Consider the following 23,023-nt stretch of genomic DNA (forward strand, 5'->3'; position numbering starts at 1 on the left):
TAAAATAAATGTTTACTGGCATATTACTGAATCCAAAGGGACGATAACGCTGCAAGTAGAGATTATGTTCATTATAAAAATCATTCCGTGTTGACTGTACTGTTTGAGTTCAAACTGTTTAATCCTGTTATATCAATGATTGATTCACCAAGTTTGGAAAACAAAATGATCTCTTGATTTCTTGGTGAAGGTTTATTTCGTCGAGTTTTTGAACATCAACAATGTTTATTTATGCTGAATCCTGTTCTGTAATATTACTGATATGAAGCCAAACTGACTCAAAATTTTGAATATCTCTTTTTATATAGACAATGCCTGATAAAATATAGTTCACAAAGATCTTCCAATAGATTTCGGAAGCAAAAAAGTTTCTGGCATTTTCCCCTGGAATGTTTCTTTAGACAAATTTGAAACATCGAAAAAAATATATTACACTGAATCAAAATATGAAAAAAAGTTATATAGCCGACCCCTGTTACATGATACTACCGTAGATAGAGAGGGAGTTAATTGTAGTAAAACTACTCTGTGTTGACTTGAATTAAATAAGAAAAATATATGGTGTTTTAAATTATACACTCAACTTTTGATTGTAAGAATCGAAACAAAAATATTTCTGCATTTTCCTGGGGAAGGTATATTTCGACATTTGTATATAATCGTATTGAATTACAATCAGTAATGTTTATATTTACTGAATCCTGTTACATGAAAACAATTGTAAGTAGAGATAAAGTTAGTTGCATTAATTATTCCATGTTGTAATACTCAGAAAAGAAATAAAAACTCTTTCTATACAGTCAACACTTAATAAACTATCTGTCACATAAGTATTTTTGAACAAATGTTCCTGCATATTCTTAGATAGGTTTAATTATACAAGATATTGAATACTGAAAAGATATATTTGTACTAAATTAAAATATAATTATATATAATCAACGTTTAATAAAGAAAACACCAGAGAATCACAAAAAAATATGTTTCTGTATTTTTTCGGAAAGGTGTATTTCGAAAAGGGCATTAAAGAACTTTTAACTGTAGATGGAAAATAAGGGATGAGAAGAATAAAATCTTTATTTTATAGCCCAAATTTTAAATAATAAAAAAGACTTTCCAATAATTTTGAGAAAAACAAAAAAAAATTGTATTTTGAGAATCAGACGATTTTTTCTTGATAAAAAATTAGACAAAATAATTTTATGAAATTTTTGCAAAAAAAGATTTCTGAGTTGACTATTCATTGAGTTTAAAAGATAGTCGTATACGGTCTTGTAAACTCTGAAAAGAAATTCTTACAGATGCAGAATTTGCCTTCAACTTATTAACATCTTTGTGATTCATTAGTTGCTTTCGTTAAATTGAATAATTGGGGGAAAAACTCTTAATAAAATCCCCGAACGAAAAACTTTGTCTTCACTATCGCAAGGTATGACTTCCAGTAGATCATGTAGATGAGTAATGCTGTGAAAAAGAGAATTGCTCCAATACGTCTAACCACGACGTAGAGACACAGAAAAAACAGGATAAGTGTTCCAACAAACATCGTTATCCGGCACCCGATATTGCCCATTTACCCTTTATGCGCATTTCTTGCAGTCGGTGTATTTGCTCCGTGTGTAATAACTTCATAACCTTTTTCTTTGCCACCGTCTAGAAAAATTGTGACTGATTCGTGATCGGTAGTACTAGTGCCCTCTCGAGAGAGGTTGCCCTAAACATTCATAGTCTTCGTGCCGAGATATTCAAAGTATGCTTCTTGCAAAAAGGTATCGGTCCTAGATCCAATAAGTGGTTTTTCGTCGAAAATAATATATTTCTGCCTTATCTTGGGAAGAATTATTTTAACCAACCTCTGAATATCGAAAAGATATATTTACACTGAATCCAGATTTGAAAGATGTACAATCTTTTATATGATTAAGTTTGAAAAAATTATTATTCACAAAATTTTGGGACCAAAAAATGTTTTTGCATTTTGTCAGAAAATATATTTGACAAGAAAATTCTCGTAATCTTTTTTACGGGTGGGGTGTGGTCGTCTTTTTTTTCGTCGAAATGGTTTGTTTCCGAGTTTATAGCGATCTCTACAAGTTCCTTGGGGGGTTACGGGAGCTATCTCTCCGGCGGTTAAATCCGTTGTAGATTTAAAAGCCGGTCACATAATTCTTGATGTGAGTTTGCTAAGGTTTCTGGTGTCATAACATTTTCGTAACCAGGGCCCATGTTCAATGCCAAACCCCAAAATCATGCCTAGAACACCTCCTATTATTAAAGAATACCAATCCCGTCTAAAATTCCACCACTAACGCCGCAAGCTCGGCGAATATCTCTAATGCGGTAACGATCGACCTCGTACAAGAAATCGACCGCAAGTCGCTGAGCAGTAGAGAAAACCCCATTCTAGAGAAAACTGTTGTTAAAGCATCTTCTACCATTAGGGCTCCTCTCGATGCCAGAGTTTCTATTGTGCGAACTGATAGTCTCTCGACGATTTTCCCTACAAGCATTAAGCCATATACGATAAACTCTTATGTATGATGTTATCCACAATTAGTACAATAAAGAAAATTTTTGTCGTAAGAAAATTACTATTATATCTTGCCCAATCGGGAGATAAAAGATCGTGAAAGTCGCTCCATAAATGAAAAGCGATATTACTCAATTTCTTTCTTATTGTCGACATGAAGGGATATGTGTCTAATAGTGATGGGATAAGAGTTGATGTACTACTTGAATTGCTAATCGATTTAACCAACTGAATAATGTATGTGTGGTCTCTCTTTCTTTTCTTCTTTTAATGTTGGGATGATTCTTTATCGCACGATTAATCTTATAACCCATCATCAATATACATTGTTAACCTCATCGTTCTTAAAGTGGGATGGATTTTATTGTTGTTGTTTTTGGTAGTGTTGTTGTTGTTGCTGCTGTTGCTGCTGCTGCTGCTGCTGTGCTGCTACTATTTGGAAACATGGTATTTTTAATTTAAAATACAAGTAATAATCTGAAGGGTTCGGATAATTTTTAGACATCTTATTTTTCTGCATATCCGTAAAACCTTTAAGAGTATTAATTGGGCCCTTGCCTCAGAATCGTTAATCTTTTGTACTTTACATGTGGGTGGCAAAGTCCATTAGAATTTCTATGATGTCCCTTTTGCCTTTTTCTCTATAAGTTCTATATTATCGAATTTACCACTTCTTTTGTTATTTCTCTTCGTTTTATAAAGGATGTCACATCTTTTATTAAGGCCGCTTTGAGGGTTTGAGATATATAGATGATAATGTTATATTTTCTCTTTTATCCAGAGAACGGTGTGTATTTTCATCTTCTTCTTTTTTCCTTCATTACTGTTGTTTCTCTAGATGACGAATGATATGTATTTATCATTTTCTTTTGTGGTCGCTAATGGTGCGCTATTATTATTATTATCATTATTATTTGTAGTAGTAGTAGTAGTAGTAGTAGTGGTAGTAATAGCGACATTAGCTTTTTTCTTTTGAGTAATCGTTTTTTTGTCTGAAAGAATTGACGATGCCCAAAATATCGGCAACAAAAGCTGAGGCTCTTTGTTTACGTCATCATAGATTTTTTTGTGGCCATTGTGTTATTTGTAGGCACCATTATTTTTTTAAAAAATGGGAATGCTTGAGATCGAAATTTTCTCACACCTACCATGGTCCTGGCATTTTATCATATTGCGTTTTTGTGGAAAGAAACCATTTGAAATAGCTGTTTCCGAATGCCATGTGTAAAAACTTCATCCATGTTCTTCCGGTAACATTCTTCTCTTTATCGTTAAACCATCTTTTGAAATATTGACAGTAAGCTTCGGTAATTTCCAAATCGTTATACATCCCTTGTCTACAACAGCAAATGGGGTACAACTCGTCGTTAACCATTTACAAAATCACCGGATTGGTTAAACTCTAGACTGAGGAAGCGTTTTCCCCCAAAAAAGTAGATTCTGATTTTGTAATTGCAAATACCGTCATCTCCCTTTATCTTGATTTCCGCTAGCTTTGGGGAGGCCCCGGGGTGTGGATTATTTTATTGAAACATAACAGGGCCTCCGCAAGCTGTATATGTGTTACCTTTCAATCCAAAAATTACGTCGATAGCAGGCGTCTTTTTAAAGTTGCATATCCCTATACACCCTTGTTGTTGTTTCGAACAGCACGGTAAACAAGAAAACTTGGAAAAGCGAGTCTATCAACTCGTATGTGATCTTAAAAAATGGCGCAAGTGCCTGTCCTCTTTCAATCTCAATGCCTAAAGATTTTCCATCCTTCAATGCCTTCTTGGTTTCAACAAAGGAATAATTGACGGGTTATTAGCAACTAGCGAACAATATGTTGTTGCAATAATCTATTTCCTTGAATACACGTCAAGCATCGTTATAATTTTTTTTATAACCTCCAACCGGGAAATACGAAGACAAATATGCAAGCGACATCGAGAATTTAAAATCGATGCAATACGTTAGGAGGGGAGGATTGTTTCAATCCGGTTATATCTTATACATGTATCGGAAAAAACAGTGTTGCACAGTACTTTTTTTGACGAACCACATAATAAAATACCAAAGGGTGGTGGTACTGGTGGTTGTATATGGTGTTATTGGTGATGGTATTACAGATTTGTGCTAAGTAACGTAATATTGGTGAAGAAAGTGCACTCTGATCAAAACTGGGTTTTAAAAATTTTACAACCACAATACTCTAGTATGAGTATCTGTTGAAAAACATATAAACTGTAAACAAATATTACATATATTCATATATATATTATATATAATATATATATATTTTAAAATATACTATATATTATATATAATATATTATATATATATATTAATAATATGTAAAAACTTATATAAAATTAATATGTACGATGATTCTTATTTATAATTCTAACAACCTTAGAGGAGGTATAAAACATATTATGTGATATGCCCCTAACTGTATTATTTAAATTTATCAATTTACATAATTATATATTATTTCCCTTAAGATAATTGCTCGCCATAATGACTTCTCTGGCATTACTGTCTACTCTACGGAATACTCCAGGAAACAAATGCGAATTGAAAATACGATAAACTAAATTTCATTATCGAGTGACAACTACTACAGTCTTTTGTTTCTGTTTGCTAGTTACTACAAATACCCTAGTTGGTGATCCAATAAGTTTAATAATAAACGAACATAGCTATAATATAAAATACTAATAAGCAATGCCTAATTTAATATTAATATTAAAATAAGATAAAAAATAATAATAATATAATAATATAATAATAATAAAATATGATAATTTATAATGATAATGAAAATTTATATGTAAATATAATGAAATGATAATGAAATGATAATGATAATGATAATGATAAAGAAATAAAAATTAATAATAGAATAATATTATGATAATAATATTAATAGTAATAATAATCATGATAATGATAATAATATATCGTAACATTTTCAGTTGTATATACGATGCTGGTCATCCTAAGCTGAAAGATAAGGTTTCAATACCTACTGTTGATCCCCAACGACAAATTTACTCTTCCAAATCGTTTATATAAGGATATAGAAGGTGAGGGTTCATATGATCATTTCTGTGTTAACATTTCACGAACGTGAACGGCAATATTTGCATGTGTATTGTAAATATGAATATAACTTCTCTTACGATTAGATGTATTCTAACCAAAAATAGAAATGCATATTGTGTGTCTTTTTTTTTTTATTATTTAGGAATATCGCCTCCTGGAATTGGCAGCCATAATCTATCGGATCCGGTAACCTACCACGCCTACTATCAATGGGTACCTTTCATGTTGTTTATTCAGGTAATTATTGGTATCATTTAGCGTTTTAGTACAATTGTTATTTTGCTTCTAACCGTTAATCGTTAACCAGGGACCACTAAGACGAGAATGATATCGAGAAACGAATGACCTTATAATGTCAATAGATACGGGTAAGGCTTTTGACCAAGACTGTGACGAGATTGAGGAGCCAAATTCTTGATGGTGAAACGGCGGACCTATTTTGATTGGTCCCACCACATTTTCGATATATGATTAAATAGTGGGGGCTAAAAAATCGACAAAATATTTTGTGCTGATCATAGTTAGATTAACTACTTTGTTTTTCCAGCAGCAAAATTTCTTCTCATGTATCATCGAAACATTTTTTAATGTGATACTCCTTGTTAAATCAATCCTCATCATCAAAATATCTTTCACCGTTTGTATCTCTATATCATCGAAAAATATTTTTTTGTGCTGATCACATTCAGATCGAATTCTTTTTTTTCAGCAGGAAACTTTCTTCTCTTGTATCATGGAAACACTTTTTTTTCTGTGCTGCATATTTTTAGTTGAAATCATATCATCGAAATAGTTACATTATATGTGTTTGGTGTATCATCGAAAATAATTTTGTGCAGCACAATTTCTTCTCATGTATTATCAATTTTTTTTATGTGGTACTCATTTCTAAATAAATCTACATCATCAAAATGTCTTTCACCATTTGTTTTTGTGTATCATCGAAAAAAAATATATATCGGATTACTCATATTTAGATGTACTATTTTCTTTCAGCAACAAACTTTCTTCTCTCATATCATCGATTTTTTTTTTTTTTTTTTTTTTTTATTGTGCTGCTCATCTTTGGTTGAAATCATATCATCGAAATATGTTACATCATTTGTGTTTGTGTATAATCCTAAAAAAAAAAAATTGTGCATCAAATTTTCTTCTTGCGTATCATTGAAACATTTCTTTTCTGTGCTGCTAATTTTTACATCAACTCGTATCATCGCAATATGTTTCATCTTTTGTATTTGTATATCAGCGAAAAATCTTTTTAGTGCTGATCATATTTAGATCGAATACTTTTCTTCAGCAGCAAACTTTCTTCTCGCGTATCATCGAATCATTTTTTTTCTGCTGATTTTTAGATCAACTCGTATCATCAAAATGTCTTACATCGTTTGTATTTGTGTATCATCGAATAATCTTTTTTTGTGCTGATCATATTTAAATCAACTACTTTTTTTTTTCAAGAGCGAACTTTTTTCTCGCATCATCAAAATACCTTTCATCATTTGTATTTGTTGTTACAATGAAGTGAACATTAAATCATTTTTAATCACCATTGAATAAATGAAATGCAACAAGAGTGTGGAAATATAAAACACTAGTAGATGCTTACATTTTATTACTAAGTAGTCAATTACACGCTGGCAACTGCCAGCAAGTATTATAATACAAAATGAATATGAAACACCGTTCCATCATTTGTATTTGTGTATCATCGAAAAGAAATTCTCTTACTGCTCATATTTAAATCGACAACTTTTCTTTTCAGCAGCAAACTTTCTTCTCTCGATATCTCTAAACATTTTGTCTTTCAGTGTTGTTCATTTTTAGATCAACTCGTATCATCGACATGTTTCATCATTTGTATTTGTATATCATCGAAAAAAAAAAAAAAAAAAAAATTGTGCTGATCGTATTTAGATCAACAACTTTTTTTTCAGCAGCAAACATTCTTCTCGCATATCATCTTTTTTTTTTTAATATGGTACTCATTTTTAAATCAACCTGCATCACCAAAACACTTTTCATTATTTGCATTTGTGTATCATCAAAAAGATTTCTCATAGTCTTCATATTTAGATCGACAACTTTTTTATCAGCAGCAAACACTCTTCTCTTGTATAATCGAGAAAAAAAAAAATCTGTGATGCTCTTTTTTAAATCAACCGCACCATCAAAACACCTTTCATTATTGCATTTGTGTATCATCAAAAAAAAATTCGTAATTAGATCGACAATTTTTTTTTTTTTTTTTTTTTTCAGCAGCAAACATTCCTTTAATCGAACCATTTTATTTAATCAACCCACATCATCAAAATACCTTTCATCATTTGTATTTGTTGTTACAATCAAGGTTAACATTAAATCATTCTAAATTACCATTTAATAACTCAAAGATTGCAACAAGAGTGTGGAAATATAAAACACTAGTCGATTTTTATATTTTATTATAAGAAGTTCATTACACACCGGCAACTCCAGCAAATATATAATACAAAATGAATATAAAACACCGTTTAACCTTCAATAAACACAATTCAAATATTGGCAGCTCAATTTTCTCTGTAAAAAACTATAAAAAAAAGAAAAGTCATTGCTGCCAAAACTATCCTACTTAACATCGTGTATCACCAAAAAAAAATCTCTTACTGCTCATATTTTTTTTCAGCCAGTAAACTTTCTTTTCTCATAGCATCAATTTTTTTCTTTATTTTTTTTAGTGGTACTAATTTTTAATCAACACCATCAAATATTTTTCATATTTGTTTTGTGTATTATCGAAAAAAAAATTTGTCCGGATCATATCTAGATAGATTGATATTATTTTTTCAGCAGCAAACTTTCTTGTCGCGTATCGTTGAAACATTTTTTATTAAATCAACTCGTATCATCGAAATAAGTTTTATCATTTGTATTTGTATATCATCGAAAAATCTTTTTTGTACTGATTATATTTAGATCAACTACTTTGTTCTTAGCAAATTTTCTTCTATCGTTTCATCAAAACTTTTTTTTTCTGGGTTCTTAATTTTTAGATCTACTCGTATCATCAAAATGTGTTTCATCGTTTGTATTTGTATCATCGAAAAAAAAATGCTGATCATGTTTAGAGAAATTTTTCTGTGCTGCTCATTTTTTAGTTCAAATCAAATCATCGAAATGTGTTATATTGTTTGTGTTTGTGTATCATCGAACAAAAAATTCTTGTATTAGTCATATTTACATCGACCTCTTTTTTCAGCAGCAAACTCTCATTTCTATGTCAACCCGCATCATCAAAAAACCTTTCATCGTTTGTATCATCGGGAAAAAAAAAATCGTATTACTCATATTTAGGTTCAATACTTTTTTTTCAGATGCAAACTTTTTTTTCTGTGCTGCTCATCTTTAGATGAATATGTGTCACAAAAATACATTTCATCATTTGTATTTGTGTATCATCCAAAAAAATTTCCTCGTACTGCTCATATTTAGATCGACTACTTTATTTCAGCATTTCGTATCATTGATATTATTTTGAAATCAACTTGCATCATCAAAATACCTTTCATCGTTTGTTTTTGTGTAGCTTCGTAAAATATTTTTTGTGCCGATCATATTTAGCTTGACTACATTTTTTTTTTTTTTTTTTTCAGCAGCATACATTCTCCCCGTTGTTTTCCATCGAAATTTTTTTTTTTTTTTTTGTGATGCTCATTTTTAGATCAATTCGTATCATCCAAATGTTAGATATTTCTATTTGTGCTAATATTTTTAGATTGACTAGGTTTTTTTACTTCAGCGGCAAACTTTTTCTCGTTATCATCAAAAAATTTTTTTTCTGTCTGTCATCTTTAGATAAACATGCATCATCAAAATACCTCCCATTTTGTTTGTTTTTGTGTATTATAAAAAAAAAAAAATGTACTGCTCATTTTAGATTGACTACATTTTTTTCAGAGAAAATTTTTTTTTTCTGAATTAAAAAAAAAAAAAAAAAAAAAAAATTGTATTGTCGTTAAATCACTCTGATCATAAATACCCTTTTTCATTGTATTTGGTATCATCGAAAATAAAAAAAAAATCCGTACGTCATTTCGATACTTTTTTCGTCGACAAACTTTCTTCTTTTGTATATAAAAAATATTTTTTACGTGGAAAAACTTTTATTTGAAATCAACCTGCATATCGAAGCATTTTTTTTTTTTTTTTTTTTTTGGTTTATCATCGAAAAATCTTTTTGTGTTGATCATATTTAGATTGAAAACTTTTTTTTTTTAACAGCAAAACTTTTTTTCCCTTTATCATCGAAACATCATTTATCAAATTGTATTTTGTATCATCGAAAAAAAATTTCCTCTACTGTCATTTTAAATCGACTCACTTTTTCAGCACCCAAACTTTCTTCTGTGTATCATCATACTTTTTCCTTTTTCTGTTGGTTACTTATTTTGAATTCAACCGCATCATAAAAATTTACCTTTCACCCTTTGTATTTGTGTATCTTTAAAAAAAATTTCCCTTTCTATGTCATTTTAGATTGACTGCATTTTTTTTTTTTTTCAGCAGCAAACTTTACTTCTTGTATCATCGAAACATTTTTTTTTTGTATGCATTAATAAACCTGATCATCAAATACCTTTCATCCTTTGATATGTGTATCATCAAAAATAAATTCCTCTTATGCTCATGTTTAGAAAAAAACTACTGTTTTTCGTCAAAAAAACTTCTTCTTCGTATAATCTTAAACATTTTATTTTATTTTATGGGGTTTGCTTATTTTGATATCAAACCTGCATCATCAAATTTCCCTTTATCATTTGTATTTTGTTGTATAAAATATTTCCTCGTACTGTCATTTTTAGATTGACTACATTTTTTTTTTTTTTTTATGTAATATCTATTTTGACATCAACCTGCATCATCAAAATACTTTTTTTCGTCGACAAATTTTTTTTGTATATCGAAAACATTGTTTTTTTTTCATGGGTAACTTATTTTGAAATGAAACCGCATCATCAAAAAATCTTTCATCGTTGTATTTGTGTATTCAAAAAAAAGAAAAAAAATTCTCGTATTTGCTCATTTTTTAGATCGACTACTATTTTTTTTTTTTTCAGCAGCAAACTTATTCTCTTGTATCTTAAAAACTTTTTTTTTCTGTACTGCTCGTAATCAATTGCATCATCAAAATGCTTTCTCATTTGTATTGGTGTATCATAAAAAAAAAAATTCGTCTGTCATGTTTAGAACAAACTTGTTTTTCGCGACAATTTCTTCTCTTGTATAAACATTTTTGTGTTGTTTGGTGTGTGTGTGTGTGTGTGTGTGTGTCGTGAAACGTTTTTTGTGTATCATCAACAAAAATTTCGTACGTTATGTTCGGGAACGACAAACTTGTTATTGTCAAAAAACTTTTTCTCTCATATTATCTTTTTTTTTTTTTTTTTTTGCATGTGGTGCTATTTTGAATCACCAGCATCATTAAATACCTTTCATCATTTGTATTTATGTATCATCAAAAAAAAATCATATGCTGTTCATGTTTGATCGACACAGTTTTCGGGCAGCAAACTTTTCTCTCGTATCTCGAAGTTTTTTCTTCAGGTAGTTTTTAAATCAACCTGCATCATCAAAATACTTTCTAATTTGTATACCCATAAAAGCGTTTCCTGTACTGCTCATTTTTAGTTTGAATACATTTTTTTCAACAGCAAACTTTTTTCTCTCATATCATAGAAACTTTTTTTTTTTCATATCCAGATACTTTTCATTATTTGTATCCCATCGAAAAAAAATTTCTCAAACTGCTCACATTCAGATTGACAACTTTTTTTTTTCCAGAAAGAATTTTTATTCTCTTGTATCATCAAAGGTTTTAATGGTTAAAACAGATAAAGTTGCTGACTTTTCTAAGGTCTTTGTAGACTATAGTAATGTTAGGGAAGGGTGGTTGAGTTAGTGATAGTTGTCTAAGCTGGGAAAAAGGGATTGGTGAGTGAAAGGGTTAGGGTGGGGGGTATTTTTAAGGATAATTAGAGAAAAATGTATGCGTTTGAGGAAAGAAAATAGGTTGGAAGAAAAAAGTGTGGGTTTCTGTAAGGATGTCTGATTTTTTTGGGGGTGGGGTGAAGGGGGGATAGGTGGGGGAAAGCAGAGGTAGTTTTTCAAAACGTGGGCAGGCAGTAGGTTGGGGGATTGGAGTGTCTGGTGGTGTGTTTTGACTTTATGAGAGTTAAGAGTTACATAAGGGATTCACTGCGTAAGGAGGGAGGGGAAAGGGAAGAGGGGAGGGTGGGGGGTTTTAATGTGGGGGGGGGGGGGGGGGGGGGTGGGTGGTGTTGGGTGGGGGTAGGAGGATGGGGTGTAGGGGGGATATCGTTAGGAGGAGGATGGATTCAGCTTTCTTGGAGTGTGGAAGGAGCAGGATTTTGTAAGATTTGGAGATTGAGTGTCAGTTTTCATTAGGTAATTTAATTTTCAAGGTTTCTTCTTCTGATTGGTTTCGGAGTTTTGGGGGGATAAAGATTTCTTGTGAGGGGGGGAAGAGAGGACTGGTGTCTCAAGAAAGGGAGCAAAGGAAGGTGGAGGTGTTTGTGTGGTAGGGGAAGAGGGGGGGGGAACTTTTGTTTTTGTCTTTTAGGGGTAGTCGAGGAGGGAGGGGGGAAGGTTTTGGGATTTAGGGGTGTTTTGAATTCTGTAGTAGAGTTTGGGAGTGTCTGGATTTAGGATGGAAAAAGATTTTTGCGGGGGGAAAGGTGGGGAGAAGAGGGGGGTTTAATGGGGGGGGGGGGTTGGGAAATTGGTGAATAAGGTTTACGGGAGTAAGGAGAAAGGGAGAAAAAATTTGACGTGCTTCTTCTCCCCTTTCACGTAGGCGAGCCCAAATTTTGAATCTGAGAGGCTACCTCAGACTAAAATTTATAGGTGGGCACCCCCTATAAAATACATTATGGGGGCCGCCACAGTTGGCACTGTGCGTGATTGTGCGGGCAGTAGATGGGGTATGGCCAGGTTGGGCACATAGGGGCATTGGCTGGGAACGCAAGTTTGGCGGGTGTCCTAGACGCCAAACCAATTTTTGGCCCCGGTGGAGGGGTTGTAGGGGAAACAGGGGGGGTTTCCCCTCTAGTAGACAAAAAGGGAAGGGGTCTGTCTACGGAAGGAAATTTTTGGCTATGTTAGTGGTTTTTTTCGAGACCTCTGGGGGGAAGGAGTAGAATTGTTATGATGTTGCATCTAGTCTGTGAGACAGGCAAGTGATTCCACAATTACCAATTTTTGTCATAGAGGGGAATTTGGGGGAATTAAAAACGTTCCGGGGCAAGTATTGGGGTGGAGGGGGTTTTTCTGCAAGGATGGGGTTACCATATAGGTCGTTAGTTTGTTAATGCAAGCTTTTTTTTCGGATGTTACTGTGACAAGACGGGAGGGTGGGGTGGGTACGGAAAGAGACTTCCCATTTGTTTTGGGACATTGTTGGAAGAAGGGTTTTTGTCAGAGTAGGGGCTGGGGAGGGATCACAAAAAAATCGGCCCCATTGGCGCGCAAGAGGGTTTTAAAAATTGTTGTAGAGATAGGGGTAGTCAAAGGGGGGGGGGCCGTGACGAAGAGGGGAGTAGTTTAAGGGGGGTATTTTATGGGGAAGTGGCAAAAAGGCTGTAAGGTTTTAAATTTAAGGGGAGGATGGGGTGGTTGATGTTGGAGGTTTTGGGGGTGGGGGTGTTGAAGTTGAGAGGGCGGGGAGAGGGAAGGTTAATGGGTAAAGCGAAAATGTGTAGACATCTAAGGTCATGTAGCACTTAGTTAATTTTTGGGGGGAAAGGGGGGTTTGAGTTTGTGATATTTTGTCAAGTGGGCAAGGAATTGGTGAGTGAAAGGGGTTGGGTGGGGGTGGTAAGGAGTTAGTTTAATAAAGGAATGTAACGTTTGAGGAAAGAGAATGGTTTTTTGAAGCAGAAAGTGGGGGTTTCTGAAGGATGTCTGGGGTTTGGGGAGGTCGGTGAAGGGGGAGGTAGAGGGGGGGAAAGAAGGGGTAGGGGGGTTTGTTTCAAAACGTGGGACGATAAAAGGGATTTTGGGGGGTTTTGAAAGGGGAAATTAAAAAGGGAACATGGAAGATACGGATAATGGCAAGGGCTTGGGTTTTTGAAAGGGAGGTGTGACATAAGGTTTTTTCTGATTGATAAGTAGGATGAGAATAAGGGAATGGGGGATGAGAAAAAAGAAAATTTTGGGGATTGGTATGGAGGATGTGTTAGAAAGGTCTCTTGAAGGCATTAGATGGACTATAAAAGGAAAGGTTTGACGAAGGTTTAGTTCTGTGGGAGGGGGAAACCGGAATATTCCAATAAAGGGATAGTTTCTTACTGTTTTTGGGGGGGGGAAGCGCTAGAGGGGGGGGAAAAGGGACTGAGAGGTCTAAAGGGGGGGAGAGGTGGGGGAGTTGGTTTTCTACTGGAGGGTATGGGAGATGGGGGGGGTTCTGGGGGGGGGGTAACTTGGACTTGGGGTTTCACGTGTGTATCCGGGGAGGGAGGGGAATGGATAGAGGGATGGTGGGAGGGTAATGGGGGCGGGTTGGGGGGGGGGGAGGGGTTTTTTGGGAGGGGGGACGAGGATTGGGTGTAGGGGGTATCGTTAGGAGGAGGAGGATATCGCAGTTCTTGGGGGGGGAAGGAGCAGGAGTTGTAAGTTTTGGAGATTGAGTGTCTTTTTCTTGGGTAACTTGAAATTTTCAATGGTTTTTTAAGGGTTTTTTGGGGAGTTTTGGGGGAAAGGTTTTCTTTTGAGGGGGGAAGAGAGGACGGGTGTCTCAAGCAAAGGGGGTAAAGGAAGGTGGAGGTGATTGTGGGGTGGGGGAAAAGGGGGGGGTGGAACGTTTGTTCTGTCTGTTACGGGTAGTGCGAGGAGGGAGGGGAAGGTTTTGGGTTTTTGGGTTTTGGTGTTTAAAAAATATCTGTATGGGAATTGGAGGTCGGTTTTGGATGGCAAAAGGTTTGACTGGGGAAGGTGGGGGGTAGAAGAGGGGGGTTTAATGTGGGGGGGGGTGGGTTTTTTAGGAAAATTTGGGTTTGAAAAATGACCCATATTATGGAAAAAGGAGTAAGAGAGAAACCCGTCGCGGCTTCTCGTTGGTTTAACGTAGTGTAGCCCAAAAGTTAAAAAAAGAGATTTTTGCTACCTCGACCAAAAATTTATGGTGGGACACCCCCCCCTTAAAAATACATTGGGGGGGCCCCGCCAATTTTGGAAATTTGGGGGGATTGTGCAGGGCAGTTAGTGGGTATGGCCAGGTGGGCACATAGTGGGCATTGGCGTGGAACGGCAATGTTTGGGGGGTCCTAGACGCCAAAAATTTTGGCACTGACGTGGAGGGGGTTGGTATGGACGAACAGGGGGGGATTCTCCTCCATATAGACTTTTAAAGGGAAGGTCATGTCTAGGGAAAGGAAAATTTTGGCTATGTTGTGGGTTTCTTTCGAGAACCCGGGGGGAATGGAGTAGTTTTTACTGACTTGATCAAGTCGTGAGACAGGCAAGAGGTCTTTCCCACAATCTGCCCAAACTTTGTCAAGTTTGGGGCAATTTGCTGGGGAGTTGAAACTGTTGGGGTGCAAGTATTGGGGGGTTTGGATGGGTTCTGAAAGGGAGGGGGTTTTACCATTTTAGGTCTTTTAGTTTTTTTAAATGCTTAGCTTGGTTTTGGATTTACTGTAAAAGACGGGAGCGGTGGGTCGGCTACGGAAAGAGACTTTACCTACGTTTTTGGAGACTTTTTTGGAAAGAAGGGTGTTGTCGGGGGTAGGGGCTGTGGAGGGACACGAAAAATGGGCCCCTTTTGGCTGGCTAAAGGGGGGGGATTAATATTGTTGTAGTGTGGGGGTAGTCAAAGGGGGGGGTGGGACGATGGAGTAGTGTTGAGGAGGTATTTTTTAGGGGAGGGGGGGCAAAAAGGCTGAAACTTAATGGGGGAGGGGTGGTTGATGTTGGAGGTTTGGGGTAGAGGGAGAAGTTGAGCGTGCTGGGGGAGTGGAATTTTCCCTTTAAAGGTTGGTTGTTGGCATGTACTATGGGCTTGATGAGGGGGGTTGTTTGGCAGTTTTTGGGAGCCGTGGTAAAAGGAGACCCTGGGTCAGGGAATCGGGGGGGTTTTTACTCGTTGGGGCTTTTTGAAAAAGGGAAACCCTCTTTGCCCCTAATAGTGGAGATAAGTTTTTTTTCTGGCCATGGTAAGCCGGTTATTTGGGGGGATAAAAAAAGCCCACCCTTCAGGGCCCCCCTTGAGGGGTAAGGGCTAGATAAAAATCGGGGGAATACCGTGCCCAGGCTCCCCAAGGCCCGTTCAGGCGGCAAAAAAGTCAGCCCTTTCATCCTTTCAGCACGGCTTCACACCTTAGGGGTGGATAGCAAAAGGGTTTTTTTGGGGTAAAGGAAAGAAAAAAAAAAGTGGAAGGAAAAAAAGACCAGCAAAATTGTTGATCGAGGGCTGATCCCAAGGTTGGGGGGGTTCCCCCATCATTGGGTCCCGTCTCCCCCCTCCTAAAAACCCCCCGGACAAAAACGGGAAAGGTTTTGGGGGGGGGGGAGAGTGGAAATGTTTTTTAAGGGGTTTTGGATTGTTGGCTACTGTACTAGTAGGATTGATGAGGGGGTGTATGAGTTTTCGGAGCCGTGGTAAAGGAGAGCCGGGGGGTAGGGAATCTGGGGGGTTTTTACATCTTTTGGGGATTTATAAAGGGGCAAGCCTCATTGCCCCAAATAGTGGGGATAATTTTTCTTTAAGGCCAGGGTAAGCCTGGATTATGTTGGGGATAAAAACAGTCCCACCCTCAGGGCTCCTGGGGGGTAAGGGCTAGATACAAAACGGGGGAATACCGGCCCTGGCCCCCTCGGGCCGTTGGACGGGCACAAAGTCAGCTTTCATCCTTTCGACGGCTCTACCCCTTTAGGGTGGATGCAAAAGGGGTTTTTGGGTGGGGGACAGAAACAAAAAGGGGGAAAAGGAAAAAAAAGCCCATGCAAAAAATTAGTTGAGTGGGAGGGTGACCCCAAGGTTTGGGGAGTTCCCCCCATCTTTGGGCCCAGTCTCCGCCTCCTAACCCCCCCACGACAACAACGGGAAAGGGGATGGGGGGGGTTCATCAAAAATTTTTCTCTCTCTCTTTGCTCTAGTTTCCACTTACAGCCTCCCCGGTAGACAGTGGTAAAAGTGCGGGCCCCCATCCAGGGGGCGGCGGTTCCCCCGCCCGGCGCGAGAAGTTGCAACGTGCCCGGAGGGTTTTCTGTGTGGGGGGGCACCACGGCGGGAAGGGGCTCGGGGTTTAGCCGAGTCAGCAGCACTGACACACGTGAGCAAAAAAGCAGACAGTATGTCACACCAAGATATCCAAACCAAACTTAAAATCATTTCATTTTTATTTGTGAATCGTCGAAAAAAAAAAAAAAATTTGTGTGATCATATTTAGATCGACAAAATTTTTTTAAAAAAGCAAATTTTTTTCTCGTGTTACGAATTTTCTTTTTTTTTTTTGTGCTGCTATTTTTAGATCAAAACCAGCATCATAAAAAAACTTTATCGTTTGAATTTTTGTATCATCAAGAAAAAGACATATTTAATAAAAATTTGATTGACTACTTTTTTCACATCAAAACTTTTTCTCTCCTATCATTTGAAAATTTTTTTTTTGTGCGTCATCTTTTGATCAATTGTACACCAAAAATACCTTTTTACATTTATTTGGGGTATCATCGAAAAAAAAAAAAAAACTCGTACTACAATGTTTTTGTTTAATGTTTTTTTTTTCCCCGAAAAAAAAACTTTTTCCTGTATCATCAAAACATTTTTTTTTTGTGGTATGAATTTGAAAACAACCCGCATCATCAAAACATCTTTACTTTGTATTTGTGTATTATCGAAAAAAAAAAAAAAATTTTATTTCTCATATTCGATTGATATTTTCTTTCAGCAGAAACTTTACTTTTGGGATCAAAACATTTTTTTTTTTTTTCTGTATGTAAATTTTAAAAAACCGTATCACAAAATACCTTTCATCGTTTGATTTGTGGGGTCACGCAAAAAAAAAATTTCCCCGTACTGCCGGTTTTTTTAAAACGACTACATTTTTTTTTTCAGCAGCAAACTTTTCTGTGTATCATGAAAAAATTTTGCTTTTTCAGCGGACTTCTTTTGAAATCAAAACCCGCATCACAAAAATACATTTCATAAAATTTTTATTTGGTACATTGAAAAAAAAATTCCCCCGTAGTTATGTTTAAAGAGGATTGAAACATGAAAAAAAAAAATATCCTTACACATGGGGGGCCAAAAAAAGGAAACACTGTTAAAAATTTATAATGTATAATCAAAAACCAAAAAAAGAGTATGGTATATTTGTTTTTTGGAATGCAAAAAAAACAGAATTAAAAAAAAAATAAAAAAAGTACAAAAACTAGCACTAAGGATAGCAAAAAGGTTGCTTTAGATCCACCCCCAATAATACCCCCCAAGCATAATAACAAAATACCAAAAGAAAAAAGGAAAAAAAAAGGGAAAAAGAAGTATAAACTAGCAAAAAAAATTGGAGAAAAAAAGATAACACACCAAAAAAGCAAATAGTAAAAAAAAATATCAAAGAAAAAAATCTAAAAAAAAGATAAAAAAAATTTTTAAAAATTACAGAGCCCTTTAAAAAATGAAACATTTAAAAAAAAAATATAACAAAAATAGTACAGAACACCCCCATACCACCATGGTATGAAATTTACAGTAAGAACTCAAATTTTTAAAAAGGTACATCAAAAGACCTTTCGAACAGATAATTAAAAAAGTTTTCAATGTTAGAAAAAATAAATATAGGGAACAACAAAAAAAATTTTAAAAATGGACAAAAATAAAAAACCAAAATTCATTTTTCGCGCAAATTTATCCAAAAGTTAACAACAACAATCTGGAAGCTACCCAAAGCACAGATATAACCCAAGCAGAGTTATTTTCAATAAAACAAATACATTCATTCAAATAACAAAAAAGCAAACTCGGTAATCTTCACGACCTTTTTAGCACTACAAATTAAAAGTAAATCACAGACCCCAAAAAAATACAACAAATACTACGAAATACAACAATCAATACTCACATTAGCAAAATAAAACAGAAAATATATTCAAGGGGTACCGTCAATAAAGGGGTTGAGGCAAAAAATAGCAGATCAAACTGCCAAAAAAACAATGAATTAATAAATTTCCCCAGCCTAACAAAAAACTTTAAACAATAAAAAAAAGATAAAAAAAAAGAAAAAAACATGGGAAGAAAGTGGATTGAAATTTAAACACAAAAAAAATATTTTTATCAAAGATAAAAAAAATGAATGGTCAAGATCAAAAAAAAAAAAAAAAAAGATGTTTGTTTACACAAATAAAAAAAAAAATCATACAAGATTAAAACAACATCTTATAAAATAAAAAGGAGACAGACCCAACTTTTCGAGGTCCAAAAAGAAGCGAACCCTAGGAACACCAAACACTTCAAGCCCCAAAATTTTAAATGTATAAAAGAAATTTTATGAAAACATTAAAAAAAAATTTAAAATTAAAAAAATCCAATTTTTGTCTCTTATAAAAAGGTTAAGAAAATTCATCAGCTTTAAGAAAAAATACACATTAAGACATTTTAAAATCTTCCTACAAAGATAAAAATAAAAGACTAATATAAAAAAATCCATTAACAAAGAAAAACCAAACATCAAAGATCCAGGGATATAGACTTCAAAAGTCTAAAACCCCATAAAAGAAGAAGAAGAAGAATTAATCGTGACTCACAGAGCCCGTATTTTTTCCCCTTTTCCCCTCAAATGGGCAACCAAAAAATTAAAAAAAATAGAAAAAATATATGTTATATTTGTGCTAATGTATTTTGTAACGTTTATGTTCAACAGGTGTTTTTTTGGAAATCTTGCTGAACTTAATCTCCGGTTCTTCATTGCGAAGATTTTCAGTTGGAGTAAAATTCCTTTTTTATTTTTATGCCCCAATGTAAAATTTTGTTTACAGAATAGAATCAATGCCCCATGAAAATTTTTTTTTTTTTTTTTTTATGAACTAATCATCTTTTTCGTCCCATTTTTTGGGGGGGGCCTACCTATTGGAGAAAGTGCCTTCCAAATTATTGAACCGTTTAATGTGTGCTTCCTGGGCCATCTTAAGAGTGAGTAGTTACCCTTATGATTGATATTGTTTGATTCAACATTCCCCTCTTTTGTTGCAGTTAATGTAAATTTAAAAAAACAGTGGGGAAATTGTTTAATCTTGTTAACAAATTTTTTAGTAAGTATGTAAGAGCAGTTTTCATAAATAACTCAAAGTATGTCGTTCCTTAAGGCAAATCAGTACTCGCTTTTATTTAAAAATATGTGAGACATGATCCACTTATATTTCCAATGGTGTTAGCCCCAAAAAATGAGGGTTTTTTTTCCCCTAAATACACCATTGAGATTATTACCCCAACCACTAGTCTCTTTGGAAGATTTTTTGGAAGGATTTTATTGTTGTTTGGATTTAAAAGGTATGAGTTTAAGAGAAAAAAAAGTTATAATTGTTAAATATAGTGGGTGCCTATTGACAAAATTTTTGTATAAAAAACTCTCTATACGAATAAAACCCAATGATATAGTGGTTTAAAAAGGGGTTTCTTAATACCAACCCCTTTCCACAATGGCAGATATTTTAAAGAAAAATGGCTGACAGGCTTTTGATAAAAAATAAAGGATTCACTTGGTGCGGATCATTTTTAAATGAAATTTTTAAAAAAAGGGGAGGGGGATGCCGAGCGTCCCCCCCCTATGTTTGTCATCATAAATACCTATTTCCAGGATTTAGCTGGGGGTTTATGGGGGCTGGATTCATACTTTTTTAAGTAAGGGTATGAATACTTTTTTAGAAAAAAAGTCATTTTAGTTTTTTGGGAATCTGATATCAATAAATTTCTGCAGAATATAGAAGAAATTTGCATAAACCGTACATGCATTTTGGGAAGCAGCAACATGAACAAAAATTGAGGCTGAAGTCTGACAACCTTAGAAGGGGAAAAATCCATGATTCATTATGGAACCCGGCTTACTTCACCACAATAACAGCAAATGCTTTACGGCTAGGGGGGTCCCCCTGCAAAACAAAGTGACCGAATTTTTTTTCACCCTTTTTTTACCCCTTGTTTTGGGAGGGTTGATATCCTCTTGCATTTCTAAAAAAAATTTAAGCAAGAAAAATTTTTATGTTAAATTTTTTTTTTTATTAAATTTTCTGTGGCATTGTTTTTATTTTGTAAAATGAAAATTTCATTAGTGCAAAAAAATACAAAGTAATACTGTACTCACAATGTAAATTTCGCAAGAAGGGGCAACAAAGAGATAAAAAATCAGCAAGACTTCCAAAAACACCTGTTGAAAAATGAAAAAACAAAATAATTAGAAAAAATATAAAAATTATTATTTCATATTGTTTTATATTTGTTTGGGTTTAAAAAATTATTGTTGAAGGAACACAGGGTGCTTCTTATTTGATTCTTTATTTTAGGCACGTATGAAAGTAGTACCAAACTTAAAAACTGAGGATAATTTCCACAGGTTGTTCCAAAATTTAAAAAAACCCTATAGGCCGATTTGGGCTGGCAGGGTAGGTTTTACGTAGTTTTTTTTCCCGTTTTTTATTCAATATTAAGTGATATTTAAAAATGAAAATCCTGCAGATAAAAAAGAGCAAAACCTGTAAAAAAAAATGGAGTAGAAAGGGGAAAAATTGAGAGGGGGCCGAGTTGCCTTTTTCTTAAGCTCCCTTTTTTTTCTTTAAGTTTTTTTTTTCTTTTTTTCTTTTTTTAAAATTTTTTTCCCTAATTATCTCAAAGGCATATTGTGTTTTTTGGGGACCTTAAAAACTCAGAAGCCCCCCACTTTTATAAGACAGGGTCACAGGGATGCTGACCTGGTCTTTCTGGGGGAATATTTTGGGCTTTTTAAAACACTAACTCTTCCCACTTGATAAAGACTTTTCCGGTGGTGCTTTTACAGGGCGATTCCCATTATAAAAGCTGCATTGACGACTCCCTCACTTCACTGATTTCTTTTAATCTGGCATCACTCGGAAGTATGTTTCTTAGCAAATTAAATGTCTTATCCAAAAATGTAGAAAGAGTACAGCGTTTAGGAAGGTTGGGATTGAATGCTCTTTGTGTTCAATCTGCAATGCTACTAGTGATCAGCAATCGGCCCCCACTCTGGATGTTGTATGAACACCTTACTGCCGCAGCCTAAGGTGCGATCCTGAGAGAGTGTTAAGTGAATCCGGCCCTAATGTTTTCTCCTTTCACCAGCAACTTCATACACTTTGTAATTTCTTGCTCTGAATTGAGGCATATTTAATGCATAGTGTCATTGTTGATTAATGTGACACCATATCTTTTGTATTTAATTGAACAAAATTGCAGTTGTACTCCGTGTGAGGATGGTGAATCACCACTCCATGCCTTGCATCCTGTCCAAGGCCTGGTTCAAGATGGTCAAGAACTTGCTGCGGTAATCATGTTACTTTACTCCTGTTCAGACTTGAAGGAAGATTGAACCCTTTCTATGCAATTTTGATTTATTAGTATTTTTTCATAGTGTGGTCTAGCGTAAAGACTCTTACGTAAAGGACTTGAACTTACCATTTCCTTTCCAGATCGATAAAGCCCAGGCATGCATTTTCCTCTCAAACCAAAATAGCAAAGACCAGGAAGGGGAAGACTTCCAAAACATCACCTCAGCATTAGAAGTCTCCAGATCTAGAACTTCCCCAGTCCTCCTGGAATTGCTTCAGTGCAAAAGCAAGGTTGCTTTCACATACCAGTTGGTACCAGTGAGACAGTTCATTTGATATTGTTGATTTACTTGAATAGTTTAGATTCATATGTTAGATTTGTAATTTACAGAAACTCTTTGATGAGGTGTACCAGCCAAGAGCAGAAGACGGCGAGGTGAGCATCTTCTGCTATGCAGAGTTTAATCTTAAACTGATGGGCTATTCATGCCTCGTCCCTGGGTTCTCCACATTACTGGCAAACCTGATTTTGAAAGATATGGACAATGTACGTACATCCATTAATCTAAGTTCATTGGTGTTTTTGTTAGTAATCAAGTTTCCTAAGGGCTATTGATACATTGGGTTAGCGAAGTTTGAAACTTGTGTCACTTAACCAAATGCTGTATTTCCCGCAGACCCATGACTTGACATGGGAGGAAGAGTACAACTTTGGCAGAAGCTCCCTTATCTGCACTACCTGTTTGTCCGATTCTTTTGAAAGCATGACATTGCATGGCTTTTTTTAAAGAAAGGCTGTTTTAAGAGTAAGTATTATTTAGAATTGTACATTTTTTATCTATAAAATGGGAAGGC

This window comes from Penaeus monodon, unplaced genomic scaffold (genome assembly GCF_015228065.2).
Source record: "Penaeus monodon isolate SGIC_2016 unplaced genomic scaffold, NSTDA_Pmon_1 PmonScaffold_57, whole genome shotgun sequence".
NCBI lineage: Eukaryota > Metazoa > Arthropoda > Malacostraca > Decapoda > Penaeidae > Penaeus > Penaeus monodon.